Below are 13,187 nucleotides of genomic sequence, written 5' to 3' on the forward strand. Positions count from 1 at the left end.
AGACACCCCAAAATCCCAAAGAATTTAGATTATTCTGTGACACGATTCATAGTTATAAGAAAAGTAGTACCTGCAGAAACCCGGGATCGACCCTGAGACCTTTAGATCTTCAGTCTAACGCTCCCCCAACTGAGCTATTTCGGCTTATGCACTTTAAGATCTTGATATTTTTTGCGACTCCGGATCTTTACAGGCTGTCCTTTCTCACTTTTGGATGGATAAAGAGTTGTCGCAACATAATGTAAAATCGTAACACTTTAATAAAAAGGGAACTTTTGTTACAATCAGAAATTGTAGATTAAAATAGTACTTTGACCATTAAAACTTACAGCAAGCAAGGAGAGGAAATGTGCTCAGCGGAACCCGACATTCAGCCCTGGGGAATCCAGAGACTAAACATCCGGGGAGAAGGGAAGCTTTGAGACACCCCAAAATTTTTTGCGACTCCGGATCTTTACAGGCTGTCCTTTCTCACTTTTGGATGGATAAAGAGTTGTCGCAACATAATGTAAAATCGTAACACTTTAATAAAAAGGGAGCTTTTGTTACAATCAGAAATTGTAGATTAAAATAGTACTTTGACCATTAAAACTTACAGCAAGCAAGGAGAGGAAATGTGCTCAGCGGAACCCGACATTCAGCCCTGGGGAATCCAGAGACTAAACATCCGGGGAGAAGGGAAGCTTTGAGACACCCCAAAATTTTTTGCGACTCCGGATCTTTACAGGCTGTCCTTTCTCACTTTTGGATGGATAAAGAGTTGCCGCAACATAATGTAAAATCGTAACACTTTAATAAAAAGGGAGCTTTTGTTACAATCAGAAATTGTAGATTAAAATAGTACTTTGACCATTAAAACTTACAGCAAGCAAGGAGAGGAAATGTGCTCAGCGGAACCCGACATTCAGCCCTGGGGAATCCAGAGACTAAACATCCGGGGAGAAGGGAAGCTTTGAGACACCCCAAAATCCCAAAGAATTTAGATTATTCTGTGACACGATTCAAAAGAGTTGTCGCAACATAATGTAAAATCGTAACACTTTAATAAAAAGGGAACTTTTGTTACAATCAGAAATTGTAGATTAAAATAGTACTTTGACCATTAAAACTTACAGCAAGCAAGGAGAGGAAATGTGCTCAGCGGAACCCGACATTCAGCCCTGGGGAATCCAGAGACTAAACATCCGGGGAGAAGGGAAGCTTTGAGACACCCCAAAATCCCAAAGAATTTTGATTATTCTGGGACACGATTCATAGTTATAAGAAAAGTAGTACCTGCCGAAACCCGGGATCGAACCAGGGACCTTTAGATCTTCAGTCTAACGCTCTCCCAACTGAGCTATTTCGGCTTATGCACTTTAAGATCTTGATATTTTTTGCGACTCCGGATCATTACAGGCTGTCCTTTCTCACTTTTGGATGGATAAAGAGTTGTCGCAACATAATGTAAAATCGTAACACTTTAATAAAAAGGGAGCTTTTGTTACAATCAGAAATTGTAGATTAAAATAGTACTTTGACCATTAAAACTTACAGCAAGCAAGGAGAGGAAATGTGCTCAGCGGAACCCGACATTCAGCCCTGGGGAATCCAGAGACTAAACATCCGGGGAGAAGGGAAGCTTTGAGACACCCCAAAATTTTTTGCGACTCCGGATCTTTACAGGCTGTCCTTTCTCACTTTTGGATGGATAAAGAGTTGCCGCAACATAATGTAAAATCGTAACACTTTAATAAAAAGGGAGCTTTTGTTACAATCAGAAATTGTAGATTAAAATAGTACTTTGACCATTAAAACTTACAGCAAGCAAGGAGAGGAAATGTGCTCAGCGGAACCCGACATTCAGCCCTGGGGAATCCAGAGACTAAACATCCGGGGAGAAGGGAAGCTTTGAGACACCCCAAAATCCCAAAGAATTTAGAGTATTCTGTGACACGATTCATAGTTATAAGAAAAGTAGTTAGATCTTCAGTCTAACGCTCTCCCAACTGAGCTATTTCGGCTTATGCACTTTAAGATCTTGATATTTTTTGCGACTCCGGATATTTACAGGCTGTCCTTTCTCACTTTTGGATGGATAAAGAGTTGTCGCAACATAATGTAAAATCGTAACACTTTGATAAAAAGGGAGCTTTAAGATCTTGATATTTTTTGCGACTCCGGATCTTTACAGGCTGTCCTTTCTCACTTTTGGATGGATAAAGAGTTGCCGCAACATAATGTAAAATCGTAACACTTTAATAAAAAGGGAGCTTTTGTTACAATCAGAAATTGTAGATTAAAATAGTACTTTGACCATTAAAACTTACAGCAAGCAAGGAGAGGAAATGTGCTCAGCGGAACCCGACATTCAGCCCTGGGGAATCCAGAGACTAAACATCCGGGGAGAAGGGAAGCTTTGAGACACCCAAAAATTTTTTGCGACTCCGGATCTTTACAGGCTGTCCTTTCTCACTTTTGGATGGATAAAGAGTTGCCGCAACATAATGTAAAATCGTAACACTTTAATAAAAAGGGAGCTTTTGTTACAATCAGAAATTGTAGATTAAAATAGTACTTTGACCATTAAAACTTACAGCAAGCAAGGAGAGGAAATGTGCTCAGCGGAACCCGACATTCAGCCCTGGGAATCCAGTGACTAAACATCCGGGGAGAAGGGAAGCTTTGATACACCCCAAAATTTCAAAGAATTTAGATTTTTCTGGGACACGATTCATAGTTATAAGAAAAGTAGTACCTGCCGAAACCCGGGACCAGGGACCTTTAGATCTTCAGTCTAACGCTCTCCCAACTGAGCTATTTCGGCTTATGCACTTTAAGATCTTGATATTTTTTGCGACTCCGGATCTTTACAGGCTGTCCTTTCTCACTTTTGGATGGATAAAGAGTTGTCGCAACATAATGTAAAATCGTAACACTTTAATAAAAAGGGAGCTTTAAGATCTTGATATTTTTTGCGACTCCGGATCTTTACAGGCTGTCCTTTCTCACTTTTGGATGGATAAAGAGTTGTCGCAACATAATGTAAAATCGTAACACTTTAATAAAAAGGGAACTTTTGTTACAATCAGAAATTGTAGATTAAAATAGTACTTTGACCATAAAAACTTACAGCAAGCAAGGAGAGGAAATGTGCTCAGCGGAACCCGACATTCAGCCCTGGGGAATCCAGAGACTAAACATCCGGGGAGAAGGGAAGCTTTGATACACCCCAAAATTTCAAAGAATTTAGATTTTTCTGGGACACGATTCATAGTTATAAGAAAAGTAGTACCTGCCGAAACCCGGGATCGAACCAGGGACCTTTAGATCTTCAGTCTAACGCTCTCCCAACTGAGCTATTTCGGCTTATGCGCTTTAAGATCTTGATATTTTCTGCGACTCCGGATCATTACAGGCTGTCCTTTCTCACTTTTGGATGGATAAAGAGTTGTCGCAACATAATGTAAAATCGTAACACTTTAATAAAAAGGGAACTTTTGTTACAATCAGAAATTGTAGATTAAAATAGTACTTTGACCATTAAAACTTACAGCAAGCAAGGAGAGGAAATGTGCTCAGCGGAACCCGACATTCAGCCCTGGGGAATCCAGAGACTAAACATCCGGGGAGAAGGGAAGCTTTGAGACACCCCAAAATCCCAAAGAATTTAGATTATTCTGTGACACGATTCAAAAGAGTTGTCGCAACATAATGTAAAATCGTAACACTTTAATAAAAAGGGAACTTTTGTTACAATCAGAAATTGTAGATTAAAATAGTACTTTGACCATTAAAACTTACAGCAAGCAAGGAGAGGAAATGTGCTCAGCGGAACCCGACATTCAGCCCTGGGGAATCCAGAGACTAAACATCCGGGGAGAAGGGAAGCTTTGATACACCCCAAAATTTCAAAGAATTTAGATTTTTCTGGGACACGATTCATAGTTATAAGAAAAGTAGTACCTGCCGAAACCCGGGATCGAACCAGGGACTTTTAGATCTTCAGTCTAACGCTCTCCCAACTGAGCTATTTCGGCTTATGCACTTTAAGATCTTGATATTTTTTGCGACTCCGGATCTTTACAGGCTGTCCTTTCTCACTTTTGGATGGATAAAGAGTTGTCGCAACATAATGTAAAATCGTAACACTTTAATAAAAAGGGAACTTTTGTTACAATCAGAAATTGTAGATTAAAATAGTACTTTGACCATTAAAACTTACAGCAAGCAAGGAGAGGAAATGTGCTCAGCGGAACCCGACATTCAGCCCTGGGGAATCCAGAGACTAAACATCCGGGGAGAAGGGAAGCTTTGAGACACCCCAAAATCCCAAAGAATTTAGATTATTCTGGGACACGATTCATAGTTATAAGAAAAGTAGTACCTGCCGAAACCCGGGATCAAACCAGGGACCTTTAGATCTTCAGTCTAACGCTCTCCCAACTGAGCTATTTCGGCTTATGTACTTTAAGATCTTGATATTTTTTGCGACTCCGGATCATTACAGGCTGTCCTTTCTCACTTTTGGATGGATAAAGAGTTGTCGCAACATAATGTAAAATCGTAACACTTTAATAAAAAGGGAGCTTTTGTTACAATCAGAAATTATAGATTAAAATAGTACTTTGACCATTAAAACTTACAGCAAGCAAGGAGAGGAAATGTGCTCAGCGGAACCCGACATTCAGCCCTGGGGAATCCAGAGACTAAACATCCGGGGAGAAGGGAAGCTTTGAGACACCCCAAAATCCCAAAGAATTTAGAGTATTCTGTGACACGATTCATAGTTATAAGAAGAGTAGTACCTGCTGAAACCCGGGATCGAACCAGGGACCTTTAGATCTTCAGTCTAACGCTCTCCCAACTGAGCTATTTCGGCTTACACACTTTAAAATCTTGATATTTTTTGCGACTCCGGATATTTACAGGCTGTCCTTTCTCACTTTTGGATGGATAAAGAGTTGTCGCAACATAATGTAAAATCGTAACACTTTGATAAAAAGGGAGCTTTTGTTACAATCAGAAATTATAGATTAAAATAGTACTTTGACCATTAAAACTTACAGCAAGCAAGGAGAGGAAATGTGCTCAGCGTAACCCGACATTCAGCCCTGGGGAATCCAGAGACTAAACATCCGGGGAGAAGGGAAGCTTTGATACACCCCAAAATTTCAAAGAATTTAGATTTTTCTGGGACACGATTCATAGTTATAAGAAAAGTAGTACCTGCCGAAACCCGGGACCAGGGACCTTTAGATCTTCAGTCTAACGCTCTCCCAACTGAGCTATTTCGGCTTATGCACTTTAAGATCTTGATATTTTTTGCGACTCCGCATCTTTACAGGCTGTCCTTTCTCACTTTTGGATGGATAAAGAGTTGTCGAAACATAATGTAAAATCGTAACACTTTAATAAAAAGGGAGCTTTTGTTACAATCAGAAATTGTAGATTAAAATAGTACTTTGACCATTAAAACTTACAGCAAGCAAGGAGAGGAAATGTGCTCAGCGGAACCCGACATTCAGCCCTGGGGAATCCAGAGACTAAACATCCGGGGAGAAGGGAAGCTTTGAGACACCCCAAAATCCCAAAGAATTTAGATTATTCTGGGACACGATTCATAGTTATAAGAAAAGTAGTACCTGCCGAAACCCGGGATCGAACCAGGGACCTTTAGATCTTCAGTCTAACGCTCTCCCAACTGAGCTATTTCGGCTTATGCACTTTAAGATCTTGATATTTTTTGCGACTCCGGATCATTACAGGCTGTCCTTTCTCACTTTTGGATGGATAAAGAGTTGTCGCAACATAATGTAAAATAGTAACACTTTAATAAAAAGGGAGCTTTTGTTACAATCAGAAATTGTAGATTAAAATAGTACTTTGACCATTAAAACTTACAGCAAGCAAGGAGAGGAAATGTGCTCAGCGGAACCCGACATTCAGCCCTGGGGAATCCAGAGACTAAACATCCGGGGAGAAGGGAAGCTTTGAGACACCCCATAATTTTTTGCGACTCCGGATCTTTACAGGCTGTCCTTTCTCACTTTTGGATGGATAAAGAGTTGCCGCAACATAATGTAAAATCGTAACACTTTAATAAAAAGGGAGCTTTTGTTACAATCAGAAATTGTAGATTAAAATAGTACTTTGACCATTAAAACTTACAGCAAGCAAGGAGAGGAAACGTGCTCAGCGGAACCCGACATTCAGCCCTGGGGAATCCAGAGACTAAACATCCGGGGAGAAGGGAAGCTTTGAGACACCCCAAAATCCCAAAGAATTTAGATTATTCTGGGACACGATTCATAGTTATAAGAAAAGTAGTACCTGCCGAAACCCGGGATCGAACCAGGGACCTTTAGATCTTCAGTCTAACGCTCTCCCAACTGAGCTATTTCGGCTTATGCACTTTAAGATCTTGATATTTTTTGCGACTCCGGATCATTACAGGCTGTCCTTTCTCACTTTTGGATGGATAAAGAGTTGTCGCAACATAATGTAAAATAGTAACACTTTAATAAAAAGGGAGCTTTTGTTACAATCAGAAATTGTAGATTAAAATAGTACTTTGACCATTAAAACTTACAGCAAGCAAGGAGAGGAAATGTGCTCAGCGGAACCCGACATTCAGCCCTGGGGAATCCAGAGACTAAACATCCGGGGAGAAGGGAAGCTTTGAGACACCCCATAATTTTTTGCGACTCCGGATCTTTACAGGCTGTCCTTTCTCACTTTTGGATGGATAAAGAGTTGCCGCAACATAATGTAAAATCGTAACACTTTAATAAAAAGGGAGCTTTTGTTACAATCAGAAATTGTAGATTAAAATAGTACTTTGACCATTAAAACTTACAGCAAGCAAGGAGAGGAAATGTGCTCAGCGGAACCCGACATTCAGCCCTGGGGAATCCAGAGACTAAACATCCGGGGAGAAGGGAAGCTTTGAGACACCCCAAAATCCCAAAGAATTTAGAGTATTCTGTGACACGATTCATAGTTATAAGAAAAGTAGTACCTGCCGAAACCCGGGATTGAACCAGGGACCTTTAGATCTTCAGTCTAACGCTCTCCCAACTGAGCTATTTCGGCTTACACACTTTAAAATCTTGATATTTTTTGCGACTCCGGATATTTACAGGCTGTCCTTTCTCACTTTTGGATGGATAAAGAGTTGTCGCAACATAATGTAAAATCGTAACACTTTGATAAAAAGGGAACTTTTGTTACAATCAGAAATTGTAGATTAAAATAGTACTTTGACCATTAAAACTTACAGCAAGCAAGGAGAGGAAACGTGCTCAGCGGAACCCGACATTCAGCCCTGGGGAATCCAGAGACTAAACATCCGGGGAGAAGGGAAGCTTTGAGACACCCCAAAATCCCAAAGAATTTAGATTATTCTGGGACACGATTCATAGTTATAAGAAAAGTAGTACCTGCCGAAACCCGGGATCGAACCAGGGACCTTTAGATCTTCAGTCTAACTCTCTCCCAACTGAGCTATTTCGGCTTATGCACTTTAAGATCTTGATATTTTTTGCGACTCCGGATCATTACAGGCTGTCCTTTCTCACTTTTGGATGGATAAAGAGTTGTCGCAACATAATGTAAAATAGTAACACTTTAATAAAAAGGGAGCTTTTGTTACAATCAGAAATTGTAGATTAAAATAGTACTTTGACCATTAAAACTTACAGCAAGCAAGGAGAGGAAATGTGCTCAGCGGAACCCGACATTCAGCCCTGGGGAATCCAGAGACTAAACATCCGGGGAGAAGGGAAGCTTTGAGACACCCCATAATTTTTTGCGACTCCGGATCTTTACAGGCTGTCCTTTCTCACTTTTGGATGGATAAAGAGTTGCCGCAACATAATGTAAAATCGTAACACTTTAATAAAAAGGGAGCTTTTGTTACAATCAGAAATTGTAGATTAAAATAGTACTTTGACCATTAAAACTTACAGCAAGCAAGGAGAGGAAACGTGCTCAGCGGAACCCGACATTCAGCCCTGGGGAATCCAGAGACTAAACATCCGGGGAGAAGGGAAGCTTTGAGACACCCCAAAATCCCAAAGAATTTAGATTATTCTGGGACACGATTCATAGTTATAAGAAAAGTAGTACCTGCCGAAACCCGGGATCGAACCAGGGACCTTTAGCTCTTCAGTCTAACGCTCTCCCAACTGAGCTATTTCGGCTTATGCACTTTAAGATCTTGATATTTTTTGCGACTCCGGATCATTACAGGCTGTCCTTTCTCACTTTTGGATGGATAAAGAGTTGTCGCAACATAATGTAAAATCGTAACACTTTAATAAAAAGGGAGCTTTTGTTACAATCAGAAATTGTAGATTAAAATAGTACTTTGACCATTAAAACTTACAGCAAGCAAGGAGAGGAAATGTGCTCAGCGGAACCCGACATTCAGCCCTGGGGAATCCAGAGACTAAACATCCGGGGAGAAGGGAAGCTTTGAGACACCCCAAAATCCCAAAGAATTTAGATTATTCTGGGACACGATTCATAGTTATAAGAAAAGTAGTACCTGCCGAAACCCGGGATCGAACCAGGGACCTTTAGATCTTCAGTCTAACGCTCTCCCAACTGAGCTATTTCGGCTTATGCACTTTAAGATCTTGATATTTTTTGCGACTCGGGATCATTACAGGCTGTCCTTTCTCACTTTTGGATGGATAAAGAGTTGTCGCAACATAATGTAAAATAGTAACACTTTAATAAAAAGGGAGCTTTTGTTACAATCAGAAATTGTAGATTAAAATAGTACTTTGACCATTAAAACTTACAGCAAGCAAGGAGAGGAAATGTGCTCAGCGGAACCCGACATTCAGCCCTGGGGAATCCAGAGACTAAACATCCGGGGAGAAGGGAAGCTTTGAGACACCCCATAATTTTTTGCGACTCCGGATCTTTACAGGCTGTCCTTTCTCACTTTTGGATGGATAAAGAGTTGCCGCAACATAATGTAAAATCGTAACACTTTAATAAAAAGGGAGCTTTTGTTACAATCAGAAATTGTAGATTAAAATAGTACTTTGACCATTAAAACTTACAGCAAGCAAGGAGAGGAAACGTGCTCAGCGGAACCCGACATTCAGCCCTGGGGAATCCAGAGACTAAACATCCGGGGAGAAGGGAAGCTTTGAGACACCCCAAAATCCCAAAGAATTTAGATTATTCTGGGACACGATTCATAGTTATAAGAAAAGTAGTACCTGCCGAAACCCGGGATCGAACCAGGGACCTTTAGATCTTCAGTCTAACGCTCTCCCAACTGAGCTATTTCGGCTTATGCACTTTAAGATCTTGATATTTTTTGCGACTCCGGATCATTACAGGCTGTCCTTTCTCACTTTTGGATGGATAAAGAGTTGTCGCAACATAATGTAAAATCGTAACACTTTAATAAAAAGGGAGCTTTTGTTACAATCAGAAATTGTAGATTAAAATAGTACTTTGACCATTAAAACTTACAGCAAGCAAGGAGAGGAAATGTGCTCAGCGGAACCCGACATTCAGCCCTGGGGAATCCAGAGACTAAACATCCGGGGAGAAGGGAAGCTTTGAGACACCCCAAAATCCCAAAGAATTTAGATTATTCTGGGACACGATTCATAGTTATAAGAAAAGTAGTACCTGCCGAAACCCGGGATCGAACCAGGGACCTTTAGATCTTCAGTCTAACGCTCTCCCAACTGAGCTATTTCGGCTTATGCACTTTAAGATCTTGATATTTTTTGCGACTCCGGATCATTACAGGCTGTCCTTTCTCACTTTTGGATGGATAAAGAGTTGTCGCAACATAATGTAAAATAGTAACACTTTAATAAAAAGGGAGCTTTTGTTACAATCAGAAATTGTAGATTAAAATAGTACTTTGACCATTAAAACTTACAGCAAGCAAGGAGAGGAAATGTGCTCAGCGGAACCCGACATTCAGCCCTGGGGAATCCAGAGACTAAACATCCGGGGAGAAGGGAAGCTTTGAGACACCCCATAATTTTTTGCGACTCCGGATCTTTACAGGCTGTCCTTTCTCACTTTTGGATGGATAAAGAGTTGCCGCAACATAATGTAAAATCGTAACACTTTAATAAAAAGGGAGCTTTTGTTACAATCAGAAATTGTAGATTAAAATAGTACTTTGACCATTAAAACTTACAGCAAGCAAGGAGAGGAAATGTGCTCAGCGGAACCCGACATTCAGCCCTGGGGAATCCAGAGACTAAACATCGGGGCAGAAGGGAAGCTTTGAGACACCCCAAAATCCCAAAGAATTTAGATTATTCTGGGACACGATTCATAGTTATAAGAAAAGTAGTACCTGCCGAAACCCGGGATCGAACCAGGGACCTTTAGATCTTCAGTCTAACGCTCTCCCAACTGAGCTATTTCGGCTTATGCACTTTAAGATCTTGATATTTTTTGCGACTCCGGATCATTACAGGCTGTCCTTTCTCACTTTTGGATGGATAAAGAGTTGTCGCAACATAATGTAAAATAGTAACACTTTAATAAAAAGGGAGCTTTTGTTACAATCAGAAATTGTAGATTAAAATAGTACTTTGACCATTAAAACTTACAGCAAGCAAGGAGAGGAAATGTGCTCAGCGGAACCCGACATTCAGCCCTGGGGAATCCAGAGACTAAACATCCGGGGAGAAGGGAAGCTTTGAGACACCCCATAATTTTTTGCGACTCCGGATCTTTACAGGCTGTCCTTTCTCACTTTTGGATGGATAAAGAGTTGCCGCAACATAATGTAAAATCGTAACACTTTAATAAAAAGGGAGCTTTTGTTACAATCAGAAATTGTAGATTAAAATAGTACTTTGACCATTAAAACTTACAGCAAGCAAGGAGAGGAAACGTGCTCAGCGGAACCCGACATTCAGCCCTGGGGAATCCAGAGACTAAACATCCGGGGAGAAGGGAAGCTTTGAGACACCCCAAAATCCCAAAGAATTTAGATTATTCTGGGACACGATTCATAGTTATAAGAAAAGTAGTACCTGCCGAAACCCGGGATCGAACCAGGGACCTTTAGATCTTCAGTCTAACGCTCTCCCAACTGAGCTATTTCGGCTTATGCACTTTAAGATCTTGATATTTTTTGCGACTCCGGATCATTACAGGCTGTCCTTTCTCACTTTTGGATGGATAAAGAGTTGTCGCAACATAATGTAAAATAGTAACACTTTAATAAAAAGGGAGCTTTTGTTACAATCAGAAATTGTAGATTAAAATAGTACTTTGACCATTAAAACTTACAGCAAGCAAGGAGAGGAAATGTGCTCAGCGGAACCCGACATTCAGCCCTGGGGAATCCAGAGACTAAACATCCGGGGAGAAGGGAAGCTTTGAGACACCCCATAATTTTTTGCGACTCCGGATCTTTACAGGCTGTCCTTTCTCACTTTTGGATGGATAAAGAGTTGCCGCAACATAATGTAAAATCGTAACACTTTAATAAAAAGGGAGCTTTTGTTACAATCAGAAATTGTAGATTAAAATAGTACTTTGACCATTAAAACTTACAGCAAGCAAGGAGAGGAAACGTGCTCAGCGGAACCCGACATTCAGCCCTGGGGAATCCAGAGACTAAACATCCGGGGAGAAGGGAAGCTTTGAGACACCCCAAAATCCCAAAGAATTTAGATTATTCTGGGACACGATTCATAGTTATAAGAAAAGTAGTACCTGCCGAAACCCGGGATCGAACCAGGGACCTTTAGATCTTCAGTCTAACGCTCTCCCAACTGAGCTATTTCGGCTTATGCACTTTAAGATCTTGATATTTTTTGCGACTCCGGATCATTACAGGCTGTCCTTTCTCACTTTTGGATGGATAAAGAGTTGTCGCAACATAATGTAAAATAGTAACACTTTAATAAAAAGGGAGCTTTTGTTACAATCAGAAATTGTAGATTAAAATAGTACTTTGACCATTAAAACTTACAGCAAGCAAGGAGAGGAAATGTGCTCAGCGGAACCCGACATTCAGCCCTGGGGAATCCAGAGACTAAACATCCGGGGAGAAGGGAAGCTTTGAGACACCCCATAATTTTTTGCGACTCCGGATCTTTACAGGCTGTCCTTTCTCACTTTTGGATGGATAAAGAGTTGCCGCAACATAATGTAAAATCGTAACACTTTAATAAAAAGGGAGCTTTTGTTACAATCAGAAATTGTAGATTAAAATAGTACTTTGACCATTAAAACTTACAGCAAGCAAGGAGAGGAAACGTGCTCAGCGGAACCCGACATTCAGCCCTGGGGAATCCAGAGACTAAACATCCGGGGAGAAGGGAAGCTTTGAGACACCCCAAAATCCCAAAGAATTTAGATTATTCTGGGACACGATTCATAGTTATAAGAAAAGTAGTACCTGCCGAAACCCGGGATCGAACCAGGGACCTTTAGATCTTCTGTCTAACGCTCTCCCAACTGAGCTATTTCGGCTTATGCACTTTAAGATCTTGATATTTTTTGCGACTCCGGATCATTACAGGCTGTCCTTTCTCACTTTTGGATGGATAAAGAGTTGTCGCAACATAATGTAAAATCGTAACACTTTAATAAAAAGGGAGCTTTTGTTACAATCAGAAATTGTAGATTAAAATAGTACTTTGACCATTAAAACTTACAGCAAGCAAGGAGAGGAAATGTGCTCAGCGGAACCCGACATTCAGCCCTGGGGAATCCAGAGACTAAACATCCGGGGAGAAGGGAAGCTTTGAGACACCCCAAAATCCCAAAGAATTTAGATTATTCTGGGACACGATTCATAGTTATAAGAAAAGTAGTACCTGCCGAAACCCGGGATCGAACCAGGGACCTTTAGATCTTCAGTCTAACGCTCTCCCAACTGAGCTATTTCGGCTTATGCACTTTAAGATCTTGATATTTTTTGCGACTCCGGATCATTACAGGCTGTCCTTTCTCACTTTTGGATGGATAAAGAGTTGTCGCAACATAATGTAAAATCGTAACACTTTAATAAAAAGGGAGCTTTTGTTACAATCAGAAATTGTAGATTAAAATAGTACTTTGACCATTAAAACTTACAGCAAGCAAGGAGAGGAAATGTGCTCAGCGGAACCCGACATTCAGCCCTGGGGAATCCAGAGACTAAACATCCGGGGAGAAGGGAAGCTTTGAGACACCCCAAAATCCCAAAGAAT

General features: G+C 40.7%; 20 non-coding genes across 20 annotated transcripts; all 20 read right to left on the reverse strand.

Annotated features, from left to right (window-relative positions):
• Nucleotides 1–1,276: 1,276 nt before the first annotated feature.
• Nucleotides 1,277–1,349, reverse strand: TRNAF-GAA (transfer RNA phenylalanine (anticodon GAA)). The gene has a single exon. It is a non-coding gene; the product is annotated as a tRNA-Phe (tRNA).
• A 1,389-nt stretch (nt 1,350–2,738) lies between these two features.
• On the reverse strand, nt 2,739–2,806 carry TRNAF-GAA (transfer RNA phenylalanine (anticodon GAA)). Its single transcript has one exon. It is a non-coding gene; the product is annotated as a tRNA-Phe (tRNA).
• Nucleotides 2,807–3,275: 469 nt separating this feature from the next.
• On the reverse strand, nt 3,276–3,348 carry TRNAF-GAA (transfer RNA phenylalanine (anticodon GAA)). Its single transcript has one exon. It is a non-coding gene; the product is annotated as a tRNA-Phe (tRNA).
• Nucleotides 3,349–3,946: 598 nt separating this feature from the next.
• Nucleotides 3,947–4,019, reverse strand: TRNAF-GAA (transfer RNA phenylalanine (anticodon GAA)). Its single transcript has one exon. It is a non-coding gene; the product is annotated as a tRNA-Phe (tRNA).
• Nucleotides 4,020–4,367: 348 nt separating this feature from the next.
• Nucleotides 4,368–4,440, reverse strand: TRNAF-GAA (transfer RNA phenylalanine (anticodon GAA)). Its single transcript has one exon. It is a non-coding gene; the product is annotated as a tRNA-Phe (tRNA).
• A 348-nt stretch (nt 4,441–4,788) lies between these two features.
• TRNAF-GAA (transfer RNA phenylalanine (anticodon GAA)) lies at nt 4,789–4,861 on the reverse strand. Its single transcript has one exon. It is a non-coding gene; the product is annotated as a tRNA-Phe (tRNA).
• Nucleotides 4,862–5,209: 348 nt separating this feature from the next.
• TRNAF-GAA (transfer RNA phenylalanine (anticodon GAA)) lies at nt 5,210–5,277 on the reverse strand. The gene has a single exon. It is a non-coding gene; the product is annotated as a tRNA-Phe (tRNA).
• A 348-nt stretch (nt 5,278–5,625) lies between these two features.
• TRNAF-GAA (transfer RNA phenylalanine (anticodon GAA)) lies at nt 5,626–5,698 on the reverse strand. Its single transcript has one exon. It is a non-coding gene; the product is annotated as a tRNA-Phe (tRNA).
• A 615-nt stretch (nt 5,699–6,313) lies between these two features.
• TRNAF-GAA (transfer RNA phenylalanine (anticodon GAA)) lies at nt 6,314–6,386 on the reverse strand. The gene has a single exon. It is a non-coding gene; the product is annotated as a tRNA-Phe (tRNA).
• A 615-nt stretch (nt 6,387–7,001) lies between these two features.
• On the reverse strand, nt 7,002–7,074 carry TRNAF-GAA (transfer RNA phenylalanine (anticodon GAA)). Its single transcript has one exon. It is a non-coding gene; the product is annotated as a tRNA-Phe (tRNA).
• A 348-nt stretch (nt 7,075–7,422) lies between these two features.
• Nucleotides 7,423–7,495, reverse strand: TRNAF-GAA (transfer RNA phenylalanine (anticodon GAA)). Its single transcript has one exon. It is a non-coding gene; the product is annotated as a tRNA-Phe (tRNA).
• Nucleotides 7,496–8,110: 615 nt separating this feature from the next.
• TRNAF-GAA (transfer RNA phenylalanine (anticodon GAA)) lies at nt 8,111–8,183 on the reverse strand. The gene has a single exon. It is a non-coding gene; the product is annotated as a tRNA-Phe (tRNA).
• Nucleotides 8,184–8,531: 348 nt separating this feature from the next.
• TRNAF-GAA (transfer RNA phenylalanine (anticodon GAA)) lies at nt 8,532–8,604 on the reverse strand. Its single transcript has one exon. It is a non-coding gene; the product is annotated as a tRNA-Phe (tRNA).
• Nucleotides 8,605–9,219: 615 nt separating this feature from the next.
• TRNAF-GAA (transfer RNA phenylalanine (anticodon GAA)) lies at nt 9,220–9,292 on the reverse strand. The gene has a single exon. It is a non-coding gene; the product is annotated as a tRNA-Phe (tRNA).
• A 348-nt stretch (nt 9,293–9,640) lies between these two features.
• Nucleotides 9,641–9,713, reverse strand: TRNAF-GAA (transfer RNA phenylalanine (anticodon GAA)). Its single transcript has one exon. It is a non-coding gene; the product is annotated as a tRNA-Phe (tRNA).
• Nucleotides 9,714–10,328: 615 nt separating this feature from the next.
• On the reverse strand, nt 10,329–10,401 carry TRNAF-GAA (transfer RNA phenylalanine (anticodon GAA)). The gene has a single exon. It is a non-coding gene; the product is annotated as a tRNA-Phe (tRNA).
• A 615-nt stretch (nt 10,402–11,016) lies between these two features.
• On the reverse strand, nt 11,017–11,089 carry TRNAF-GAA (transfer RNA phenylalanine (anticodon GAA)). Its single transcript has one exon. It is a non-coding gene; the product is annotated as a tRNA-Phe (tRNA).
• A 615-nt stretch (nt 11,090–11,704) lies between these two features.
• On the reverse strand, nt 11,705–11,777 carry TRNAF-GAA (transfer RNA phenylalanine (anticodon GAA)). Its single transcript has one exon. It is a non-coding gene; the product is annotated as a tRNA-Phe (tRNA).
• A 615-nt stretch (nt 11,778–12,392) lies between these two features.
• TRNAF-GAA (transfer RNA phenylalanine (anticodon GAA)) lies at nt 12,393–12,465 on the reverse strand. The gene has a single exon. It is a non-coding gene; the product is annotated as a tRNA-Phe (tRNA).
• Nucleotides 12,466–12,813: 348 nt separating this feature from the next.
• TRNAF-GAA (transfer RNA phenylalanine (anticodon GAA)) lies at nt 12,814–12,886 on the reverse strand. The gene has a single exon. It is a non-coding gene; the product is annotated as a tRNA-Phe (tRNA).
• Nucleotides 12,887–13,187: the final 301 nt, after the last annotated feature.

Source organism: Rhinoderma darwinii, chromosome 7 (genome assembly GCF_050947455.1).
Source record: "Rhinoderma darwinii isolate aRhiDar2 chromosome 7, aRhiDar2.hap1, whole genome shotgun sequence".
Lineage (NCBI taxonomy): Eukaryota > Metazoa > Chordata > Amphibia > Anura > Rhinodermatidae > Rhinoderma > Rhinoderma darwinii.